Below are 25,580 nucleotides of genomic sequence, written 5' to 3'. Positions count from 1 at the left end.
GGTTATCAACATTATTTTTAACGTTGCTTCGTTCCCCATTTTTGACAGTCTCTTTATAAATATTTCATCGTAATTCACCTTTGTTTGTCTTGGATTGACGATTCTTTGTTCCAAAAAATGTTCAAAGGAAAATTGTACTGTTTTATTGCACATAAGGTGTTGTATAATTACATACATAATATACTAACAGTATACTTTTACTAGAAGAAAACTTCTCATACTTTTCATTATAAAGTACAAATGAAATCTGTCATGTCAGTCACAGTGTTGGATGATGTGGTGGGCTAGTTTTATTATACAAACCATCCTGAATTACTGAGTTTAAATTATCACACCTCAGCAAGCACGACTAATTTATGCGCAGTCCAACCCATCACACAATAGCCCAAAAGGAATCTGTGACGTACCCATCCATATTCAGAAGTGGGAAATATAGGTACTGATATTGACTTTAGTGACAGTTTTATATTAGGAATAGGGAGATGAAATGCTGGCATTCTAAATTAAAGCGGACACGATTTTGTAGTCATTGTTTTCCAATATTTCTGTCATATGTCAGTATGTATTCAAATATAAGCCATCCTAACATCAAAATATTATTGAATTATAATGCGGTATATATATTTACATAATAAAGTGTAAATATGGTCAGTTTTGTTTGGTTCTGTTGAATAATTTTGTTATACCAGTCAGTCTGAGGTATTAAAATTATTGAAATTTTGTTGTGAGACAATATTTTGAAAAACAAAAGGACATGCTATATATCTAGATTGATGGGGACAAATTTTTGTTTTCATTGTATTGCAATGTTGCTGTCATTTGTATTATACAATCCATCCTGACATCAAAATATTGCTGATTTACTATGCGGCTATATAGATTTAGATAAAAAAGTGCAAATATGGTCAGTTTTGGTTGATGCTTTAAAATCATTTTGTTATACTAGTCAGCCTGAGGTATCAAAACAACTAAAATTTTCTTGCTAGGCAATATTTTGAATAAAAATAGGATATGCTGGCTATTTAGATTGATGGGGACAAATTTTTGTTGTCATTGTATCGCACTGTTGCTGTCATTTGTATTATACAATCCATCCTGACATCAAGATATTGCTGATTTACTATGTTGCTATATAGATATACATAATAAAGTGCAAATATGGTCAGTTTTTAAATAATTTTGTTATATGTCAGCCTTAGGTATCAAAATTACTGACATTTGTTGCGAGACAATATTTTGAATAAAAAGAGGACATGCTGGCAATCTAGATTGATGGGAATATTTTTTGTTGTCATTGTGTTGCAATGTTATTGTTATTTGTATTATACAGTCCATTCTGACAATAAAATATAGCTGATTTACTATGTGGCTATATAGATATACATAATACTAAAAGTGCAAATATGGTCAGTTTTGGTTGATGTTTTAAAATCATTTTGTAATACAAGTGCGCCTGAGGTATCAAAAGTACTGAAATTTTCTTGCGAGACAATATTTTGAATAAGAAGAGGACATGCTGGCAATCTAGATTGATGGGGATAATATCTGTTGTCATTGTGTTGCAATGTTGCTGTCATTTGTATTATACATGTTATACAATCCATTCTGACAATAAAATATAGCTGATTTACTATGTGGCTATATATATATACATAATATTAAAAGTGAAAATATGGTCAGTTTTGGGTGATGCTTTAAAAGAATTTTGTTATACAAGTCTGAGCTAGCCTGAGGTTTCAAAACTACTGAATTTTTCTTGCGAGACAATATTCTGAATAAAAAGAGGACATGATGGCTATCTTGATTGATAGGGACAAATTTTTGTTGTCATTGTATTGCAATGTTGCTGTCATTTGTATTATACAATCCATCCTGACATCAAAATATTGCTGATTTACTATGCGGCTGTATAGATTTACATAATAAAGTGCAAATATGGTCAGTTTTGGTTGATGTTTTAAAATCATTTTGTTATACGAGTCAGCCTGAGGTATCAAAACATCTGAAATTTTCTAGCGAGACAATATTTTGAATAAAAATAGGACACAATGGCTATCTAGATTGATCGGGACTAACTTTTGTTGTCATTGTATTGCACTGTTGCTGTCATTTGTTTTATACAATCCATCCTGACATCAAGATATTGCTGATTTACTATGACATAATGTAGCTATATAGATATACATAATAAAGTGCAAAAATGGTCAGTTTTTGTTGATGCATTAAAATAATTTTGTTATACTAGTCAGCCTGAGGTATAAAAATTACTGAAATTTTGTTGCGAGTCAATATTTTGAATAAAGAGGACATGCTGGCAATCTAGATTGATGGGGACAATTTTTTGTTGTCATTGTGTTGCAATGTTGCTGTCATTTCTATTTTACAATCCATTCTGACATCAAAATATTGCTGATTTACTATGCGGTTATATAGATTTACATAATAAAGTGCAAATATGGTCAGTTTTTGTTGATGCATTTAAATAATTTTGTTATACGAGTCAGCCTGAGGTATCAAAACATCTGAAATTTTCTTGCTAGGCAATATTTTGAATAAAAAGAGGACATAATGGCTATCTAGATTGATCGGAACAATTACTGAAATTTTGTTGCGAGACAATATTTTTAATAAAAAGAGGACAAAATATTTCAAAATTTTTTAACCCTACATATTGACACATTCCCCATTTCCATTCTCAATTTTATAATTAAGTACAAATATGGTCAGTTTTGTTTGATGCGTTAAAATAACTTTGCTGTACATGTACCAGTTAGCCTGAACAGAGACATATATACACATATGTGTATAAAGTCTCTGGCCTGAAGTATCAAAACTGCAGATAATATATATATATATGTTCCTGAGACAGTAAAACAAAATGTTATATTGGAGCCAGTCTGAGATGTGAAAACTACTGATTTTTTGTGATGATTCAATTATTTGAATAAAAAAAGGACATGCTTACTTGCACTGTTGATTGGTGCAGAAAAAGAAATATTATTAATATTACGCTGGCCATAAGCATGATTAACTGTACACCAATATTGCTTACATTTATCATGATTGTTTTATATGATCTAAGTACTATTCGTTTTTGGCATTGTTTGTCGATTTTATCTGAAAACCAAGTTTATAAGATTTACGCTACATTTTAAAACCGATGATAATAGCATTGTAACCAATATCGTTTATAATTTATAAATGCTCATCCGGAAATATTTCCAATGAGTAGATGTTCCACAATTGGAAGTTAATACGTATAGAAGAAGAAGAAGAAGAAGAAGAAGAAGAAGAAGAAGAAGAAGAAGAAGAAGAAGAAGAAGAAGAAGAAGAAGAAGAAGAAGAAGAAGAAGAAGAAGAAGATAGGCAGATCGCGGATAAAGTTTGATTTACAAGCAAAGTTTTATGCGTACTTTTTTCACAAATACATGTATATTTATTTTATCTGTATTGTTTTATAACCATTATAGGCATGACCACGGAGGTTTCAATTTTATACATTAATTTACAATATTGTGATCAAAATTCGTTTTTTAAAACAAATAAATAAATTTGTAGTCGCACGCTTTCTTTGAAATTTAATTGCATTATGGGTAATTTCGGATCGTGTAGATAGAATGGAGAATGGTGTATGGTGTAATGTGTAAGGTGTATGGTGCAAAGGTGTAAAGTGTATGGTGTAATGGCACAAGGTGTATGGTGTAATGGTGTATGGTGAATGGTGTAATGGTGTCTTGTGTAAGTGGGAAGTTTACACCATCCAAGGAATGTATTATTGGTTTGCTTGAAAATATTTCGTTGCATACCGTATCCTGTTTTAGCAGATCCCAATGTTTATTAATGCATTGTTTTTATTTATGAATGCATGGATTGAATTTCGTTGCCAATACTAAAGGAATTTCCATGGTGTGTTTTTTGGCCTTTTATCTGATTAAATCAGATCTATCACATGATCATGCCTCATTTATGTACTGTTCGATTTCAATCTCCTTGTATCCTCTTTATATTAAGTTCAATCTGAACTGTAACAAAATATGTTGTAAATCATCATCATTATTTGTTGTTCTAATGTATCTAATAACTTCGCCCTTGAGAAAACCTGCAAACACGGGTCGACTGTGACAGCTTTTACGATGTAGATAAGTTGGTTTAAAGTGTGTTTTCATATCCAAGATATTTTCATTAGAAAACCTTGTTCCTTTGAAAATATTAACATCAAGAAGTATTATATCTTTAGATGAAACTTCTAGTGTGAATTTTAGGAACGGATGATGATTATTTGCTAACTCTAACAAATCCTTTATTCCTTCATGTCGCCGTGATATATTAATGTAATATCATCACGATACCTACCATAGAAAAAGGTCTTTTTTATGTTCAAATTGCAAAAGAGTATATCACAGATTTCCGGGCTTGGCACTGCTCCTATCGCGGCGTCTATTTTATGCTTATAAAGCTGTCCATTAAAATTAAAAATGTTGTTCTCTAAAATTGATCTGAGGACATAGATTAAATCATCCGTAGGTGGGCATTTGATTTTGTAATCTGATTTATCAAACTGATCACACGAAATTCTAACTGCCGATAATAATTCATTAATCGGGCAATTAGTGTACATTGATACTACATCAAAGCTACACAGCCAGCAATCTGCAATAGGCTTAACCCTTTCCAACTTGTACATTAGATCAGATATATCTTTTATATAAATGTGTTGTTTTCTGTACTATAGGTACTAGAAAATAATCTATATAGCGTCCTATAAATTCTGTGACAGGACCAATCTGAGATATGATTGGCCGACATTGTGGCATTATGTTATCAATGTTGAACCCATATTTATTGATTTTTACTAATTCCGATTCATTTAATCGGTGTATTTAAGGCAAGATATGCATATACCTAGGCCCATAATTCATTTAATCGGTGTATTTAAGGCAAGATATGCATATACCTAGGCCCATAATTCATTTAATCGGTGTATTTAAGGCAAGATATGCATATACCTAGGCCCATAATTCATTTAATCGGTGTATTTAAGGCAAGATATGCATATACCTAGGCCCATAATTCATTTAATCGGTGTATTTAAGGCAAGATATGCATATACCTAGGCCCATAATTCATTTAATCGGTGTATTTAAGGCAAGATATGCATATACCTAGGCCCATAATTCATTTGATTACCACTACTAAGGTAATTAAACGTGGAGTAATCTATAACACCTTTGGTGTACATGCCTTTGACATATGCATTGATATAACATCTAAGTGCTTTTAGGTCAAAATTTTCCAATTTGGTGTAATGTTGTGTATTTAATTGCCGATCGCCTTCAAGTAGGTAATTGACCTTATTTAAAATAGCAACATTATTACTTTTATCGGCTTTCTTAATGATAAATGATTCATCATTTAACAGAGAAGAAATGCCGGACCTCTGTGAAACACTTAAATTGTTTCTCGAAATTTTCGAATTTGCTTTTAAGATAATTTATACTTTATATTAAACAGGTAATTTTCAAGGGTGTTGCTGGTTTAAGGTGGTGTGTGTTCAGATTTAACTCTGAAGGGATGAATTTCATCCAAGTTGCCATGATATAAGTGACGACAACACATTTTCCTGGTTAATGCATCGAAATCATGTAATAAATCCTGTTTTGCCTTTTTTGACTGACGGTGAAGGAATGAATTTCAAACCTCTGGATAAAACCAAATACTCGTCATCAGTTAATTTTCTATGCGTAAGATTAACAACCTGTTTTCTAGCTTGTGATAGCATAAATTTTAGCTTACTTTGCTGCATTGCAGCTTTATTTTTCAGCCTTCGTTTATGTTTATTCCTTATAGCATATTTCTTATAATGTCTAGCCATTTCTGTGATCACAGAGACTAGCAGCTCAAATATTAAAGACGAGTTCTTCTTATATCTGACTTGTCTTAAATTACAGTTGATGAGTACTAAACTATAAATTATATTACATATACATATCTTGCATGCAACATGTTAAAATTTAGTTTTTAATTATATATTTGATGTTTTTTAATACAATGTACTTTATATCGAGCCTTTACCAATTGCTTTTTTGCTAATACTGGATATCTTTTACAAGGCTTAAATTCAGATTAAATGAGATATTTGGTGCAAGTCTATGAGAAAGCTAATAACGACATAAACCTCAGATTATTTTTCAATCCTTCAGATGCGTGGTTGTCATATCATTCTTTTCTGTATCTATGTACTTATAAGTCAAGGAGCAATACATTGTTTTAAAATAAAAGTGCAGTTGCTTTCGATAGTACCCTTTGTTGTGCCGTTTTTAATGACAGTACTTTATATCTAATTATATATGTACACCTTTTCGATATTTTTCAAGTATTAATAAAAAGAAGAAAGAAAATACTATGTGAATAAGTCAGGTGTCGCAAAATCTGGATTTAATATTGCAAATGTGCTATCTAAAAGATAAGTTATATGATATTTATTCTTATTTACATGAATCGCCAAACATGTATATAAAGTTATTCTTGAGACAAAAGAACATTACCGAATAAGAGAGCTAACAGAGAGGCGAAAGATATCAAAGGGACATTCAAATTCATAAGCTGAAAATAAACTGACAATGCCATAGCCAAAAAAGAAAAGACAAACAGACAAACAACAGTACACAAATCACAACATAGAAAACCAAAGACTTGGCAGCACGAACCCCACAAAAATCTAGGGGTGATCTCAGGTGCTCCGTAAGGGTAAGCAGATCCTGCTTCACATGTGGCACCCGTCGTGTTACTCATGTTAGAAAACCGGTAACAAGTCCAATCCGTCAGGTCACACTCAGTGCAAAGGGGACGGGATTGTAGTTACAATATTTGAAACATATCCGCTATTATCTATGAAACGGATATTCCATAACGGTCAACCAACTCGTGATGGCGTCTGTAAAATTTACGAAAGAATGACTTCAACATCACCACTTGGAATTTCTGGTTTAATAGCTTTCTTGTGAGCAGCAACCTTTTATTAAGGAAAACATAATAGGAAATACAAGCCCTGGAATATCGTATCAACTGGGAGATATACACTCCGTATGCAGGCGCTGCTGGAATGTTGCTACATAGAAATGGGGTGTTCACAATTGGGAACCTTAGAATCGAGATTCAAGTTGCATAATTATGTAGCCCTGAAATATCGTATTAATTCGGAGATATTTACTCCGTATGCAAGCGCTGCTGGAATGACGCTACATAGAAATAGAAAGTTCACGATTGGGAACCTTTGAATCGAGGTTCCGATTGCATAATTATATATAACTATAAGATGATGGTAACCTGACAAGACAGATTTTTGCTTAATGAACTTGACCTTTATATCAGGTTTGACTGTATAATGTTGATGTCATAGACACTTTTCCATATTTTACTTTAAAAGGTGCATGGTTATTGATTACTTTAGGAGATATATACTCCGTATGCAGGCGCTGCTTGAATGTTGCTACATAGAAATGGAAAGTTCACACTTCGGAAGCTGAAACTATCTCTCTTGTAGTAAAGTTTTGTTTTTCAACAGACCATCATTGTCAATTTCTAGAGATATACATCATCACATGTTGCATTATCCTTATTTTTTGCAGAAGACTTTTATAAATAACAAAAATGCATTTCGTAAAGGAAAATTCAAGCCGTTTTGTATCAGTCAATCTAGAAAATTTCTTTGTACATCTATCTAATTAAAAACTCAGTACCATGACAACACTTGCCCACCATAGATTTCATGTGTTACCCACTGTATTGTATAACTTTTACTCACTTGCCAATGTAAATTTTTTACCAAACGTTGTTATAATAAAGAGAAATATCTGTGCACAAAAAGAGTTTTAATATTTTCCGCAATTATCAAGCTTTCAAGGACATTATTTAAGCTCATTATTATCAATATTTTGGAACAGTTCAAATCAAGTACCGTTTCCTTTCATTCCAAGTTAGGTTAATTGTAACATTATTTTGAGAAATACAAAAAGATTCAGTGATATTTAACTTTTTATTCTTAAAAAATATAAGTCAAATAAGCTCGTCAATCGTCGTGTATGATTTGGAAATATTTGGTCTCAGACATTTCTGAAGAGGAGAAAATGCGTATATGCTGCAGTACAATTGGCGCCATTAAATGTAATTTATATCTACTGTTCCAATACCTCGACTGATTGACTGTCAATCCCTGAGGATATCACAAGCTCAGGATCTTTATTACCCACAGTATTATTGGTATCGTTAAAAGCTATTTGAAAAATACTATGATAGTAACAAATCTTATACTTTCCAGAAACCAGAGAGATTATATGATTTGTTTGACTTGTTCTGTTTTCACTAGCCAATGATAGCTTTTTTCACTCCAAATAAACTTTATTTCAACAAATTCAAATTAAAAATGTTGCCTGATATTTTTTTTTATTCTTATGATATAAGTTAAATAAGCTCGTCAATCGTCGTTTTTGTGAGGTTTTAGATTTGAAAATACTTGGTCTAGAACATCAGTGAACAGACAAAAAAATGTACATCTGCTGTCGTACAATTGGCGTCATTAAATGTCATTTATAACTACTGTTGCAATACCTCGACTGATTGACTGTCAATCCTTAAGGATATCACCAAATCAGGATCTTAGTAATGTATTACCCACAGTATTATTGGTATCGTTAAAAGCTATTTGAAATATATTATGATACTAACAGAAATCTTTTCAAATACCAGAGAGATTATATGATTTGTTTGACTTTTTCACTAGCCAATGATAGTTATTTTACCAAACGTTGTGATGTTATCAAGAAAGATAAATGCACGAACAGAGTTTTCAGTAACTACCAAGGCTTTCAAAGGCATTATTTTAGGTCATAGAATATCAATATTTAGAAACATTTCAAATCAAACACCGTTTTTTTTTTATTCCAAGTAAACTAAATTTTAACATTATTTCAACATATTCAAAAATATTTTACCTAATATTTAATTTTTTAATTGCAATATAACTCAAATTTTTTGAAACAAAGACATCGAATCAAAGCAGTTCTTACTTTTTATTATTTCAGCGCACATATCCGGTCATTACTGCAGCTTGAAATCAACTTACGGTAACATGTCGTTACTACGGACAACCTCGCATCGGTATACATTTTTATATCAGAACCAAAAAATGTGAACTTAAAGTTGGAGGCCAGCTGATTGAGAAAAATGCAAACAGTGAATGGATGTTTTATACGAAATGCTTACAGGGAAGTAAGATGTGTTTAGCTGTCACAAACTGAACGATGTGGACGTTTTATCAAAGATTTTAGTAGACAGGTTTTCTTGCTAAGTTTGATTTATCCTGTAGAATATATGATAGACAATATTGTATTGGACTGTATTAGTTAGACTTTAAAAACCTCATTAAAATCAATGTTTTAACTACTAACACCATTTACAATCATAAGGGTAAATCAATTTTAGGTTCCATTTCTATCAGCAACTTTTTGTGTGGAAAAAGAAATATCTTTAAGAATGTGAATAATTGAGAAGACAAAACAATTTCACGTTTGAAAATCTACGCAACGAAAAAGTTGTTTGTTGTTGTCTTTTTATTCGTTAAACAATAACTATTAAACATTAGTGAATTCATATATATATTTGTTGAAACATAGACAATTTTTTTTGTAATTAAAATTGATTTTATACAATGCAACATGTCAGATTTAGCCATGTGCATCAATGATTTTAAAATCTGTTACATACACACTATCCCTGTTATACAAAGTTAGTTTGCAACAAGTTAAACAACGAAGAAGATGTGGAAAGAAATTATAGTGGCCATATTGGTGAGCTTTCTCGGAAAGACCGAAGGTATTGTTAAATAATTATATTTTAGACTGTTTTTGTTTAATAATTATGTCCTTTTAGAAGAATATCAGAAAGAATACTATAAAATTCTTCTGATTGAAAAATTGTTGACACTTTATATATAGGGATATTTTAATCATTCTATTTCACAATATATTCAAGTCATTAATTCATCTTTATAATGTCAAATAAACCTCTAAAAATCAAATAGATGATATCAGGAATTGGCAACATATATTGAAAACACACGTCTTTCAGTTTGTATTAAGTTATTTGCAGGAAAGTTTTTTTTGACTGAAACAATGGACACATTTTTGGTTTCGGTTCGACTGCTTCATATTTGTTACGTGATACAGTTAAATATATGTAACAATTGAAAATTATCAATCCGATAATAAGACTTGGACTCAAATCATCAATTAAGGTTCACCCCTATGCTATTTCAAACCACCAACGCTTTTATCCACTGTATTGCCGTGAAATAAAAATAATCTTTCGTGAGTCCGAAACGCTTTTCATTTGATCAGGCACGTTCAAACCCCAAAATGTACACAGTGATAATAATCAGTATATTGTTTTGGCATCTTCAAATTGTTTTTTTTTTCGCGTTCGTTTTGTCTTCTCTTTAGATCGATGTGTTTTGTATGATAAAAATGAATTATAATAAAAACAAATTGTAGAAATGTCGCATATTGACACGTCTTTGTAACGACACGTGTTACTTATTCTATTCTTTGAAAATATCTTTGATAATTCCAGGTCGAATGGTATAACTTATTTTTATACTCAGTCTGATGATTTTTAAATCTTGTTCGAAGTAATTCCTCTTTCTTTTGCTAAATTGAAGTACATTATCAGAAATTGTATTTTATGGCTGTTAGCAAAATACGAAAACAAAAATATTTCAAATTGAGGTATACGAACTCAGTTTTTAGCCGTCATAGACGATTTTGAGTAATGGAAGGTTTTATTTTCAAATTTGTTTGTTACCCTGATGTTTTTCTTCTCAATTATTTTCGGTTGATGCGATTTGAACATCGGCAGACTTCTTTTGCCTAAATTACTTCTTGACAAAGGGAAAGCTTTTTACCCATGCAAGTATGTCAATAATCATATATCTGCAGGTCAATGCTACTTGGAAATTCACTGGTTCGTATGGGAAATCACGTATCAATGACCTCTTGATTTATTATTGAAACGACATGATTAAAGCAACATATTTGTGGTTCGTATCATTTTATGGTAAGGAGGTAATAGAATGATTGAACTGGTAAACCAATCCAACTTTGTTATCCATTGACAAAAATGGGTGCGTTACCAATTTGTTGTCATTTATGGGCAATGAACATCATTTTGATGTTTGCGTCAACACGTGCTGCATCGCTATGTGTATTTTGTGTATGAAGAGAAAACTTTGAGAGATAATATGACTGTGCGAATTCATTAAAATCAAACAATTCAAATCAATACAGACATCACTCGTTACACGTTTTAATCGTAAAAATACTGTTAACCAACAATTTTGTGCGAGGGAGTAATTTTCCTGACTTTCGAGAGTAGAAAAATAACGCGAATAGAAATCATTGCGAATTTGTAAAACTTTGATCTTTTCTAAATTGACTACATTACGTAAATTTCAAAAATCGCGAAATGAAATCGTCCCGAAGTAGACTAGAAATGGCTTAACGCGAAATGTAATATAATAATAATAATAATAATATCTTTATTTAAAGAGAGTAACTCATTTGGATAAAACCAATTTTCAATAAAGTTCTCTACATACAATATCAACTACATGAATAAAACATAATCAATCTACTATTACACACATATAAACAATAGATGTATATATACACAAATATAACAACAACAACAACGAATATACACCTAAAGTAAACATTGTGAAAAACGTATTAAAAATTGTATTTCACATCCTAAATTTTACGGTAATATTGTACTTAAAGCGCGGAAATCACTATGTGATCCGTGTAAACTCATCGAACCTTTAAACAAACTTATTAGTAAGGGTTATCGTACTAATGTTGTAATAGACCTCTGAATATAGTTTACATTGGCAATAATATCGATTTTGTCATTAGCAAATTAAAACATAACTAAATTTGTATTTTCTTTTCTAACGGGATGTATAGAGACACACACACGTTCATTTTTATCTATAAAGAAGTCACTCCTAACTATCTTACTACCTGTCGATACATATATTTTTGGCATTGCACAAGTCATGTCTTCTTTGACTGTTCATGACGTTAAAATACTAAATCCCTGGGATGTGTTTTAGTTGATTTCAGTCTCTGATGCATGATTTTTTTTATTATTAATTGGTTTGGTTTTTAACTAGCTGTCAGTAACTACGAGTACTTTCAAATCGTACTTTCTTTTTAATTTGACCTGTTGATACTATTTGTAATGCTCTTTTGTTATTTAATGTTAACATGGATCTGGTCTATATACCAGCTTTGATTATTTGGTATTAGTACAAATTTTCACATCTTCGTACTATGAACATCAAAATTATTTCATTTCTCCTTAAAACTGTTCTTGCACCTGTACAGGAAGTTTTATGTAGCACTTATTGTATAGTTTTATTGTTGAAATTCACCCCATATGTACCTAGTGTTAGATTAGTTTTATTGATATTAAAGAATTTCTTGGTATTCCTATACGGAAGATTTTATACACACAGAGGAAGAAGTATACTTAACAACAAAATTATTTTCATTTACCTGTGAATAATATGACGCAGGTTTTTTTTCAAAAGTGATTGTTTTCTAAATATTGTTTAACATTTCAGAATGGTATTATACTTTAACTGTGTTAAAACCTGTTTATTTACTTTTGATCTTAATAATGTATCCCTTATAATTTTTATTAACTATGTATTTGCATTCGGGTATCACAGATCAAATGTATTCGTTCATTGTGTGTTAATTTACGTTTTTTGATTGAGTTAAGCCTTCCAATTGATATTTTATAGTGTGTCTTTCTATGTTGTGATGTTATACTATTGTTTCAGAAAAGGGAGAAGGTTTGGTACCATTAAAACGTTTAATCCCGCTGCAAATGTTTGCACCTGTCCTTAGTCAGGAATCTGATGTACAGTAATTGTCGTATGTTTATGTAGTTCATATGTGTTTCTCGTTTCACGTTTTTATATAGATTAGACCGTTGGTTTTCTCGTTTGAATGATTTTACACTAGTAATTTTGTGGACCCTTTATAGCTTGCTGTTCGGTGTGAGCCAATGCTCCGTGTTGGACAGTACCTTGACCTTTAATGGTTTACTTTTATAAATTGTTACTTGGTTTGAAAGTTGTCTCATTGGCACTCATACCACATCTTCCTATATCTATTGTGGTTTAACTTATAAATTTCACACTGTTAAAAATATAATGACTTGTAAGAGTATTTGAATGCTGATACAGTTTTCGAATTTTTAATTTCACTGGATAGTCAATTCCACACGTTTGGACCACTATATAAAAGAAAAAATTGATTTGTATAATTCTGTATTTGATTTAGGCGACTGTAAAATTATCTGATTATGAAGGTCGAGTATTGTACGATTGTTTACTATTTGTAGGCACAATAAGATTTGATAAATGTTTTGGTGCCAATTCATGTTTTCATTGATACATTAATAATGACTTGTGGTAAAGTATTCTCTTAGTAACGGGAATAATTCCAGAATCCTTAAATAATTCAATAGATGGATTACAAATATCGTGTTCGTTTGAAAAAATTCTAGCTGCCCCTTTTTTGCAATTCTAGTAAACTGTCGATTACATTTAGAACAAATATTGGAAGTTGCATAGTACATTCTCTGTGAAAACAAATTTCAGTTGATTGCTTAACATGTACTAAAACAAACCTTGACTTTGTCAATTATCTTTGTCACAGTTCACCGCCCATGTAATCAGAGAATCGTTATACTACGAAAGTCCAGAGCAAGAATACATTTAGAACAAATACTGTTAAAAGTACAGAGAGCGATTTATTTTCTCAGCTATCGCGTGTTGAAAAAAAAATGGAAAATACAAATATTGCCTACATGTGAGTGAGTTAATTTAATATATATATGGCTCGTATTTTTACAGGGTACACCAAATGTATCATATAGTAAAACCTGAAGACAGTCTTTTATTTTTTTAAACAGATATTTTAAATCAAACCAGAGTTTAATTATCATACACAGAGGAATGACACGTTATAATTTCAAGAATAATTGTCTGAATGTTATACTATTCATCGTGTTGTTTATCGTTTTATGACAACGTGTACTTTGCATGCGACATTTGGTTTTAAGTTTCAATGTATGATATATATCCAGTTGGGTAACATATACGTTTCTGTCAATCTGTTAAAATCAAAGGCAGTTTATATTGAAGTTACTTCAAATTTCGGCGGTTAATGGAAGTGACATAAAATTTAATGATAAACAGTGTTTGATCACTATTAAAGCTACAAAAACTAAGTTCTTCTGAATCTTATCAGTAAAGTTTTAAACACAAGATACGTACGCAAGCAGCAGCCTTATCATCAAACTGAAGGAGACTCATATCATTGCAAGTGTAAATAGCTCATGTGTGAAGTGCAGCACCTTATAATATATCTTTCTATTTTCTTAACTTAGACTGATTTTAATTATGTGTAACTAAAAAAACATAACTAGTTTCATTACGCACAGATATGTACTTTGTGACTGAAGTTCTTTTTGTTAATTATTTTTTATTTGCTTGTTTTATGTCGATTTGATGCGTTAAGCCTTTTTAAACTGATTCTTGAAGTTTGTTCTTATTTTGTATTGTTTTATTACTATTTAAGGTGAAAGGGGGGGGGGGGGGCTCCAACAAACATGTTGTCCAAAGTCAGGAGCCTGTAATTCAGAGGTCTTCGTTTGTTGTTGTATATCATATTATTGTTCGTTTTGTACATAAATCATGCTGTTATTTTCTCGTTTAAATTATTGACAACTGTCATGTCGGAACCTTTTATAGCTTCCTATGCGATATGAGTTTTGTCCATTGTTTAAGGCCGTACTGCATTTGGTTCCTGGTGGAAAGTCGTCTCATTGGCAATCAGATCACATCTTTTTATTTATAATTCAACATACATACAAGACTACTATTTGTCTTTTATCTTTTATTAGATTAAATATGACATACATGTCACAGCTGTGAAACACCAACCGTTTTGCCTCGACGCACATTGTCTTTAACAATTTTGCTATTAACATAATAACTGATCTGGAAGAATTGATTATAAAAAACAATAAGAATTATTTTATTTTTTATGTTCTTTTAATAGATTTTAAAAGGCAGAGTACAGTGATTCATCTGTACTTGAGTAAACGAATTACACTATATAAAACAAATATCTATTAAATGACATTGACCTAATATTGTTTTTATACTCCAGCTAAAAATATCTAAAACTATATTAATTTTATGAAAATGTTAACACAAAAATAAAACACACTTTCCATCTCTAAACGAACCCCAATGTGTAAAGAATTGTGACGTGACATGCAATCAACATGGCTCGAAATAACCTTTGTTACTAGATTTGGTAGATAAAGACTACAGAAAGTGTTCTAGTTGCGGTATAAAGGCATATAGCTCGGGATACCAAGTTTGTTACAGCTGCATCTTTCGGCCAAGCTATAGTCTTTCTTTTAAAAAAACTTAACAATAAAACAAAATGGTTATTCTCTTTGAACGCTAAAAAATGATGTTTCGTTATCAAAATTTATGCTATATATAGGAATGTATTTTTATTGATAAATGAAACAAGGTCTGTTTTGTGAACTGGATAAATTAATTAAATTGGTTGATTCAAATTTTTTGAAATTTTTATATTTTTGTCAAAGGGTCAAAGTAAACATTTTGTCAAAATTTTAGGAAAATTAAACGAGCCAAATTAATGTTAGTCAAGGTGTTTGGTACCACCTTAAACAAGTAAGATTTGTACTGGGGACACGTTGAATTTACAACTGTAAGTGATAACTATCTTTGAGTGCGTAAGCAGAATGAAAGGTAAAATTTTTAGAGTTAAACAGTATTGTCATGAATTTCAATAACGGCCGGGTACCAGTCTAAACAGTAATGAAATGAGTTACATTTTTAATTTATCTCTGTGTGCTATTGCTTCTCTTCTAAAACCTATTAGTTTTTTTAAGCAAATTTTTAACACATATAAGTTGACTTGGGCATGTCATTACATATCCTACATTTCTTTGAAAAATGAGCCAAATGATGATAAAAATCATAAACCAAACACGTACGGTCCAACATCTTGTCGATATTTATACTTTGGGATAACACATGGTTATGTTATGACGTCTTTACGTAAACAATTAGATGTGTCACACGTTAGCGTCAAATGTAGCTGGTTTCCTATTCTAAAAAAAAACCAGAAAACGTAAATATATCATATTGAGTGCATCGTGCTTATGTAACATTCAATAAATTTCGCAAACAACATTGTTCAATTCAGATACAATACATTTTGGAATTGTCGATAACAATAGCTTCAAATCTTACTTTATCATAATTTACGACGACGTGAATTGTAAATCAGCTGATCTCGTTTTTACAGATGAGAGTGTTAACTTTGCGGATTTGGTCGGATAAACGACATGCTAAACAAACGAATAATACGAAACCATAAAGTATATATTAACAACATTTCGAATGTCAATCAGTTGAAACATTCAATCGTTGTCCATTCGTGTTCGTATCATCGACAAGACACACATTGTACCCATCATCTGGATTGTGGTATATTCCGTCTTGGCCAGTCTTTCGTTTGATCTTAATGGTTTGTTGACTGTTCGTTTTTCTTTCGTGGTTTTCTAATCTTTCTAAATTTTTCCATTTTTAGATCAAAATTAACTTTCAATAAGCATGATAAGTAGTGTTGAATATATTCCGAGGTAGAAGCAATGGCAAAAAAGCAAACAGGATGTTTGACAACCAAAAATGATGAAGACCGATATGACAAAAACAGGACCTACAATAATAGCCAATTATATATTTACGGTCAACTTTTCCTGAGGTAGCTGAAAATTAAGTTTTTTGATAAAAGTAATGATAACGGTAATGAGTCCCTTTGTGTTTGATCAATAACACGAAAATCAAAGCGGCCTATTGTTTCAATCCCCGAATAATAAGAGCCCTTCAAATTATTCAAAGTGAGGCTGTATCTTAATTTAAAAAATGCGTAATACACCCGAAGGTTAGCTAACCCAATTCAATATACAACATTTCTATTCCAAATTGATCCAAAGAAAAACCGCCTGACAGGTTCAGGCCTGAGATCAAGAAAGATAAGACTTAAGGTAATATGTAGCAGGACAAGCACAACAAGTCACCACAATTGTGCATGTAACTCTCTAGATAAATAGACTGCTCTTCTTTCTGAAAGTGATAGTGTACTTTAGTCATCATACTACATTTAATTATACATTAATATAAACAATGTTCAATGGATACAATTATGGTAATATTTTTTTTTCTAGTTTCAAGTGTAGAAAACTGTGTTATTTGCTCTGATATTGTCTTCCTGATTGATGAATCTGGTAGCATAAGTGACGCAGAATATCTCCAGACAAAAACTTTTATAAAAAGGGTGGTCCAATCATTTCCAAATGTTGGACTGAATGGAGCACAGTTTGGAGCAGTTTCTTTTTCTGGTAAACATGACCAAACAACGGAATTTGATTTAAACGACCACAGTAATGCTACTAGTGTTCTTGGTGCTATAGATTCCATAGACAATAATGGAGGTAGCACTAATCTTGGAGCAGCACTTAAGGTAAAATGAAGGAGGTTGAGTTAGATAAATGGAAATATCACTATGAATGCTTTGTACAAAATGAAGATGTAAAGGTATTACCAAATGTTAACTGAATCCCACGTAGTCAGAAGCATACATTACATGAGTTGTATTTGGCAAAATCTTTCGTTATTTTGGGTCCTCAATGCTCCTCATCTTCGTACATTATTTGTTCTTTAAACTGTTTTGCATCGAACGTCAGTTATAAGTCTTTCGGAGACGAAACACGCGTCTTGAGTACAAAATTATAAGAACTTTTAAAAAATGAATATGCTTGAATAATATATGTTTATGTTTGATAACTTTCTTTGTTTTGATTTATTTCATTCACGTTTTCTTTTTTTTTTTGTTAGTACTTAAAGAATAACTTGTTTAACGTGGATGGAACTGTGGACAATGGTGCAGGACGACAATGTGCAGTCGACAATAGATTTGCCATTGTTATAACTGACGGTAAAACCTCAAACGGCGCAGTTCGGAAAGCGAAAAGCTTGAAGAATGCAAATGTCAAGATCATAGCTGTGGGTGTCGGAGATGATGTTAAGACAAGACTGTTACAAGCTATTGCATCCGGAAACCAAAATGTCTTCCATGTACGAGATTTTAGTACATTCCCATCAATTTTAGATGGTCTTATAAGTTCAATATGTACACAAGGTATGTGAATATTTTGCCTTTTCTCATTAAAACATCATTTTAATGCCTGGCTATTATTTTTAACGAAATCTAATTTTTGCATTTTTTGAAGTAATTTTAGTTTCTGTGTTGTTTGTTTGCTATCTCAACGACGTAGACATACGTAATTCCTACATCTACAAAACAATAAATATATATGGTAAGAATGTTAACTATAGACTGCTGTAAAATGATGTAATCAACTGAAGGTCATCGTTGACTATGGTCATTAAAAAAGAGGAAAAGTCCATACCGTAAAGAAAGCTTTCAAAACATTTGTAAAATTTAAATAAATCAATATTTAAATTTTACATCTAAAATTTTAAAAGCGTTTGAAGTTTATCCTAAGAGGTGTAAGCCACCAGAAATAAGGGAAATCCTTTAGAAATTGTTCAAAATGTTTGCATTATTGAAACACACACTAATGTTTATTAGGATTTGTTGAATCATAGTCATTTGCCAGTAAAATGTATGTGATCATATTTTAATATACTCGATCTCTAGGATCATTTTTGGATTGCTTTTGGATTCTATATTATTTGTTAGCCTAAAAATGCGAAATTTCATCTGCACTTTTATTTGAAATAAAATGTTTTAAACTGAGTAAGTATTTTTTTTTTTTTTTGGAAATATCAGTTTTTTTTTTGTTTTTGTTTTTTTGCATTAAAAGATACGTTAAACAAGATATATATACATATATATATATATATATATATAAGTACGTCTGAACCAGTGACAACTCTAGGACAGATTTTATCTATCGGATCACCAGTGATGGTGATACAAGGCTGAAAACACATTCAGCATACATATATATGTGTGTGTGTGTGTGCCCTGTAACTGATAAATATTGAAAAAAGTCATTTTGTCCACCGTATTCCGTTTCAAAGTTGAAATAGTTTACCCAAGTGCAAAGCTTGTGATGTAGAATTATTTAACATACAGTACACCAAAACTTTAAATATACCAACTTTAGGGAAATTTTCAGTTGTGTTTAATTATTACTTTCCAGTAAATATACACCCTTGGCTTTCAAATTGGTTTTGGTGAGTGTTTCTGATGGAGATAAATCCCGAAATGCGCTTCATATGCACCAAATGTTTACAGAAATTTTGTCCTTTGTAAAAACCCGTCGTGAAAGCTGCATGTGGACTGCTAGTCCACTGGTATACCATCGGCTAAGTTTTCAATGAGGTGGTACTTACATGATTTATAATAAAATTTCTTAAATTCTCTGTTTTAAATTTAGAATTTATCAAGAAACTACCATTACAGTCCATAATAGTTGACTGTAGATAGATTGACCTTTTCTTTCAAGAATCCTTTTAGTCATATAGATCCTCATGTTACAATCCCTAATAGTTGAATGTAGATAGATTTGACTTTTCTTTCAAGATTCCGTTTGGCCATATAGCTCCTCATGTTACGATCCCTAATAGTTGACTGTAGATATATTTGACTTTTCTACTATTACAATCCCTAATAGTTGACTGTAGATTGATTTGATGTTTCATTCAAGATTCCTGTTAGCCATATATATCCTCACGTTACAATCCCTAATAGCTGACTGAAGATAGATTTGACTTTTCTTTCAAGATTCCTTTTAGTCATATAGATCCTCGTGTTAAAAACATAATAGTTGCCTGTAGATAGATTTGAATTTTCTAATATTACAATCCCTAATAGCTGACTGTAGGTATATTTGACTTTTTTTCAAGATTCCCTTTAGTTATATAGCTCCTCATGTTACAATCTATAATAGTTGACTGTTGATAGATTTGGCTTTTCTTTCAGGATTCTTTTAAGTCATATAGATCCTCATGTTACAATCCATAATAGTTGACTGTAGATAGATTTGACTTTTCTACCATAACAATCCCTAATAGTAAGAATTACATAATGTCGAAATGAGAAATTTCCAGGCATCTCTAGTATTGCATGTATTGCTAAGATATATATACCTCATGTTAAAAATCTGTAATGGATGACTGTAGATAGATTTGACTTTTCTACAATTACAATCTCTAATAGTTGACTGTAGATGCATTTGACTTTTCTTTCAAGATTCCTTTTAGTCATATACATCTTCATGTTACAATCCTTAGTAGTTGACTGTAGATAGATTTGACTTTTCTTTCAAGATTCCTTTTAGTCATATAGATCCTCATGTAACAATCCCTAAAAGTTGACTGTAGGTAGATGTGACTTTTCTTTCAAGATTCCTTTTAGTCATATAGATCATCGTGTTAAAAACCCTAATAGTTGACTGTAGATAGATTTGACTTTTTTAACATTACAAACCCCAATAGTGGAATGTAGATATTTTGACTTTTCTTTCAAGGTTGTCTTTATTCATATAGCTCCTCATGTTTTAATCCCAAGTAGTTGAATGTAGATAGACTTGGCTTTTCTTTCAAGATTTCTTTTAGTCATATAGATCCTCATTCTACAATCCCTAATAGTTGACTGTAGATAGATTTCACTTTTATACCATTACAATCCCTAATAGATGACTGTAGATAAATTTGACTTTTTTTTCAAGATTCCTCTTAGTCCTATAGCTCTTTATGTTACAATCCTTAGTAGTTCACTGTAGATAGATTTGACTTTTCTTTCAAGATTCTTTTTTGTCATATAGATCCTCATGTTACAATCCCTAATAGTTGACTGTAGATAAATTTGACTTTTCTTTCAAGATTCCTTTTAGTCATATTGATCCTCATGTTACAATCATTAATAGTTGACTGTAGATAGATTTGACTTTTCTTTCAAGATTCCTTTTACTCATATAGCTGCTCAAGTATCTGACAAATTAGACATCATTGGCTTTAACTTTTTGGGGTTTCAAAATTTCTAAAGAAGGTATGAATGATGCAGAGAAAACATTTCTGAAACGCAAAATTAATAAAATGTTATGTTCATTGTTGACAATCTCGAAGATTAAATGATCTCATCTCAGGCTCAAATAAAAAACGTAATGCCAAAATAATTCTATATTTCATAGAATACAAAAGAACACTATTATTTGATTTGTTTGTGAATTAGTTCTATGAGAAATTTCACATATATCAGTGCAAAAATGTAACTTCTTGATTTATTGTCTGCAACAATATAGGCCTCATTCAAAATGTTCTAATTGTTAAGTTATTTTTCGATTATTGATATTGACTTTCAGCCATCAGCAAAATAGGCCATCGTGAGCGATTTACTATGACATGCAGTATGGAATTATCGTTTAAAGATGTTTTTAGATGTGAACAGTAATGAACATTCTTCATTTTGCACCTTAATTATTCACATTTGAAACATTTCAAGTTTTATTACAATTGCTCGTTCAAACAATTTCATAATTTGACAAATGTTGAACACTTTTCAATAACATGCAATAAATCTTTTTGAATTTGCCAGGTAGTGTCCCTCACGGATTTTGCGGCTTTCCATGTACTCTTCATAACAAAACCTATAACCTTTGCCCTTGTGACGAAGACAATGTTAACCAAACATATAGTGTAGGAGTTAATGATACTACTGTGTTTACGGAGAATTTTGGTGATGAAAAAAAATCGGACTGGGAATGCTATACTAGAAGTGGACGGTTTTATGTAGTACGGTGAGTAATCATTTTTTTGCATTCGGTTGTAAGAAGTCCGGATTTTTGACAGTTGTTATTCGATCGTTTCGTTGTTACATAAAGTCTAACGTTTTTTTTGTTAGTTTTTACGGACTTCCCCTTTTTGAATTTTACATTGGAGTTCGTACTTTTGTTAATTGCTTCAGTACTTAATTTTTAAATGATAATATTCTTCTGCATCACATTTGGTTTACGTCACTCAACATAAACATTTTATGAGAAAAATAGTGGTCTACTTAACCGCCATGATTGCTTTTTTCCGTAAAATCACTGCCAGGTTGTATGGAAAGGTATTCAATATGTTATATAGTTAAATGAATATGATGATAATAATCATTACTGCATTTTTTTAAATTGAATATTCCGCAGCATGCCACCAACCGCTGAAATCACGCGCTAGCTGGATTTATCAACTAAATAAAATATTAGTCTTAAGTCCTGACAATAACTTGTCAATTTTACCCTGCAATTCACATTCAAGAATAGAAGAAGTTGTATATCCCCCCTAAAAAGTAAAATAACAAAAATACCGAACTCCAAGGAAAATTCAAAACAAAAAGTCCTATATCAAATGACAAAATCAAAAGCTCAAACACATCAAACGAATGGAAAACAACTGTCATATTCCTGATATGGTACAGGCATTTCCTTATGTAGAAATGGGGTATTAAACCTAGTTTCATAGCTAGCTAAACCTCTCACTTGTATGACAGTCGCATAGAATTCCACTATATTGACAACCATGTGTGAGCAAAACAAACAGGCATGTCTTTATTTTAGAGCAATATTACTTTAATTGTTCCTAAATACAAATTTAGAAGTAATCACTTCAAAAGCCTAGTAAGTGTTGACACTATATCAATTTTTTCTCTGAAAGGCATAAACACATTTTCATTTTTTGTAATCGCGCCCGTTTTACCCTCAAACTGAATAAATGTTTATCGCACGTGAATATAATCCATATAAATCGACATGATTTTAACATGTTTAACATATGTTACGAAAGTAGTGTCGACAACAATCGAAATAAAAACGACAAATTATTAAGATATAACGGACCATTCCCATTCAAATATTTGAAGATATACAAATCATATAAAAGTATCAGCAGGTGAATGTACATGACTGAGAGTATATTCCATGTTTCAATTCTACTTTCAGACGATGTGTTGCTCATGATGTATTCGAATACCGTTGTATGAGGGACATAATGTATAATACCGATAATGATATAAGAGTATATTGTATGTCAGAATGGGGTAATTATTAATTATTAAATATGATATGACGCTTTTCTTCCACTTTTTAAACAAAGCCATGTTCTAACTCTAACAGAACACGTGCGTGACATCATTATCAAAATTGCAACGTGAAAAGTGTTTTTAACAATTCCAGAGATCAAAATTGACATTTGTGTTGGTGTTAAAATAAATTCACTATAAAATAAGTTAACATGCATGTGTTCAGTTTTTTTTTCGTTTAATGGTTGGATTTTTAAAACTCAAAAGGGTCATTCGAACTCCGAGGAAGTAAAGTTCTAAATTTGTTTATAAGAACTGAAATAGCGCTTTGTGTAAAAATTACAAATGTAATGCCTATGTCGTCTGATCCGAAAATGTACGGACTCTGTCCTATTCCCTCACGTGACATTTTTACTGAACATGAATTCGCATGACGGGTGATGCATGCAGAGAAGGAGACGCTTATCCTATCGACGCATCCGGTCACTCCTTTGGTGGTCATGAGAATCCCAATTTTTTTTTTTTACCTGAATTTGTATTTTCTTCGTGAATTTATAAGATTTTAACGTCGATAAATTACTGTAGCCTCAGAATTCAATAAAGTTGTGATATTAAAAACAGCAAGTTTAGGATTTTTATTTTCAAAACCACAATCAACAAAGAAGCTGGTATAAATATATTGTAACTTAATTTGTTTAGTTCGTACATTACGTGAATGTTGTAAAACTTACATCGCAAATTAAATTTTGATTAATTGGTGTCTATAGATCTGTATAAGGCATATGATTCTTAGTAATTGGTTTCTATATACCTGTTTAGGGCATATTATTTTTTTTTATTTTAAATGTGTTATGCACTGGCTTAGCATTGCCGTTTTGTGTTAAACATATTTTTTTGTAAGCACGACATTGCGTTTGCACTCTGATTGAAATTGAATGGACTTTGTCTTATATGTTTGGTTTTTTTTTTAAGATTTATTGAACAGTGAACACATGTTATATTCATATATAAACATTCTGAACATTTATATTCAAGACAATATTTATACAAAAACTCTGAGCAGCACTCCAGTCGAAATGTCGAAATATAGAAAATAGTTAACCTAATCATTTATATTACACACAACGGCTATGAACACTAAAATAATAAACCTCAGCATGACCTAAAGCATCGATCAAGCTTATAATTTAAATACAAATAAGAAACACATTATGCTCAAGATGATATATGTGAGTATATTTTCACACGATTTAAAATGTTATGCGCGTTTTATTTTTTAGCATCATTTGAAGGTAATCCTTCTCTGTGTGATGTCTGTGATGGATCGGCATTTGACAAAGACAAAGCTTTGGTTATCAAAGGTAAATATAAAAATAAGAACAGAGTGAATGAGTGTCAGTACGGGGTTCACAAAATATAGAATATTGGGCAATAAGTGCAGAATAGACGGCAAAAAAAAAATACAAAAAAAAAGAAGTAGGCAAAAAAATAAAGAATAGAAGATAATTAAGTGTTAAATTATAAAGAACAGAGAATAATAGGTCAAATAAATTAAAAATAGAGAAAAATGGTCCATGACATTTTAAGAAATAGAAATGAGTGACACCTCATCCAGATCTTCTGGTAGGATTGCAAATGATGCATTTCCTCTATTGTGTCACCGGTTCATGATTATAGTGTACCTTCGATACACGGATAAACTAAATCTGCAGCGATTTGCAAATCAAGAAATACATAATTTGAAGGAACAAAAAAAAAGACAATATGACATTTTATGTTCACACTATTACTAATATTCCGACAAAATAAGTAAACTGCTTCAATTCTCTTTTAGAGCAAAGTGAAGGTAAGTTGAATTGAGTTTAATACTTATTTAACTAGAAAGGGAATACACTGATATTAAGTAAACATTTTTACACAATTAGGCCGTTAGTCTTCTCGTTTTATTTGTGTTAAAATTGTCATTTCTGGCTTTTTATAGCTGACTATGCAGTATGGGTTTAACTTATTGTTGAAGACCGTACGTTGATGTCATTTGGTCTCTGGTGGAGAGCTGTCTCGTTGGCAATTATACCACATCTTCTTATTTATATATAACTGATACCATAAGGAATACTCTGTCAGAATATATGTCTTCGTTCTCCTTTGAAATTCTTTATGGTTGAATCTTTCTTCCAAAGTAAATTTAGCAACTGCTGGGCATTGTTCTTTTCAAGAATAAATATTTATATGATGGAAACCTGATTTCTCGTAACAATAATTCGTATTTGATTTAATTCCAACTGTTTTAATTCGAGCGCTACGGATGAGTCT

General features: G+C 31.2%; 1 long non-coding RNA gene across 1 annotated transcript in view; it reads left to right on the top strand.

Moving 5' to 3' along the window:
• LOC127722221 (uncharacterized) overlaps positions 1–24,596 on the top strand; it is a 67,509-nt gene extending 42,913 nt beyond the window's left edge. The window contains exon 4 of the long non-coding RNA XR_007991702.1: positions 24,548–24,596. This is a non-coding gene — a long non-coding RNA (uncharacterized LOC127722221). The remainder of the gene's footprint in view (positions 1–24,547) is intronic.
• Positions 24,597–25,580: the final 984 nt, after the last annotated feature.

The sequence above is a fragment of the Mytilus californianus genome, unplaced genomic scaffold, assembly GCF_021869535.1.
Source record: "Mytilus californianus isolate M0D057914Y unplaced genomic scaffold, xbMytCali1.0.p SCAF_12, whole genome shotgun sequence".
NCBI classification, from domain to species: domain Eukaryota; kingdom Metazoa; phylum Mollusca; class Bivalvia; order Mytilida; family Mytilidae; genus Mytilus; species Mytilus californianus.
The sequence above is the reverse complement of the archived record's forward strand: the minus strand, read 5'-3'. Positions and strand labels throughout refer to the sequence as shown.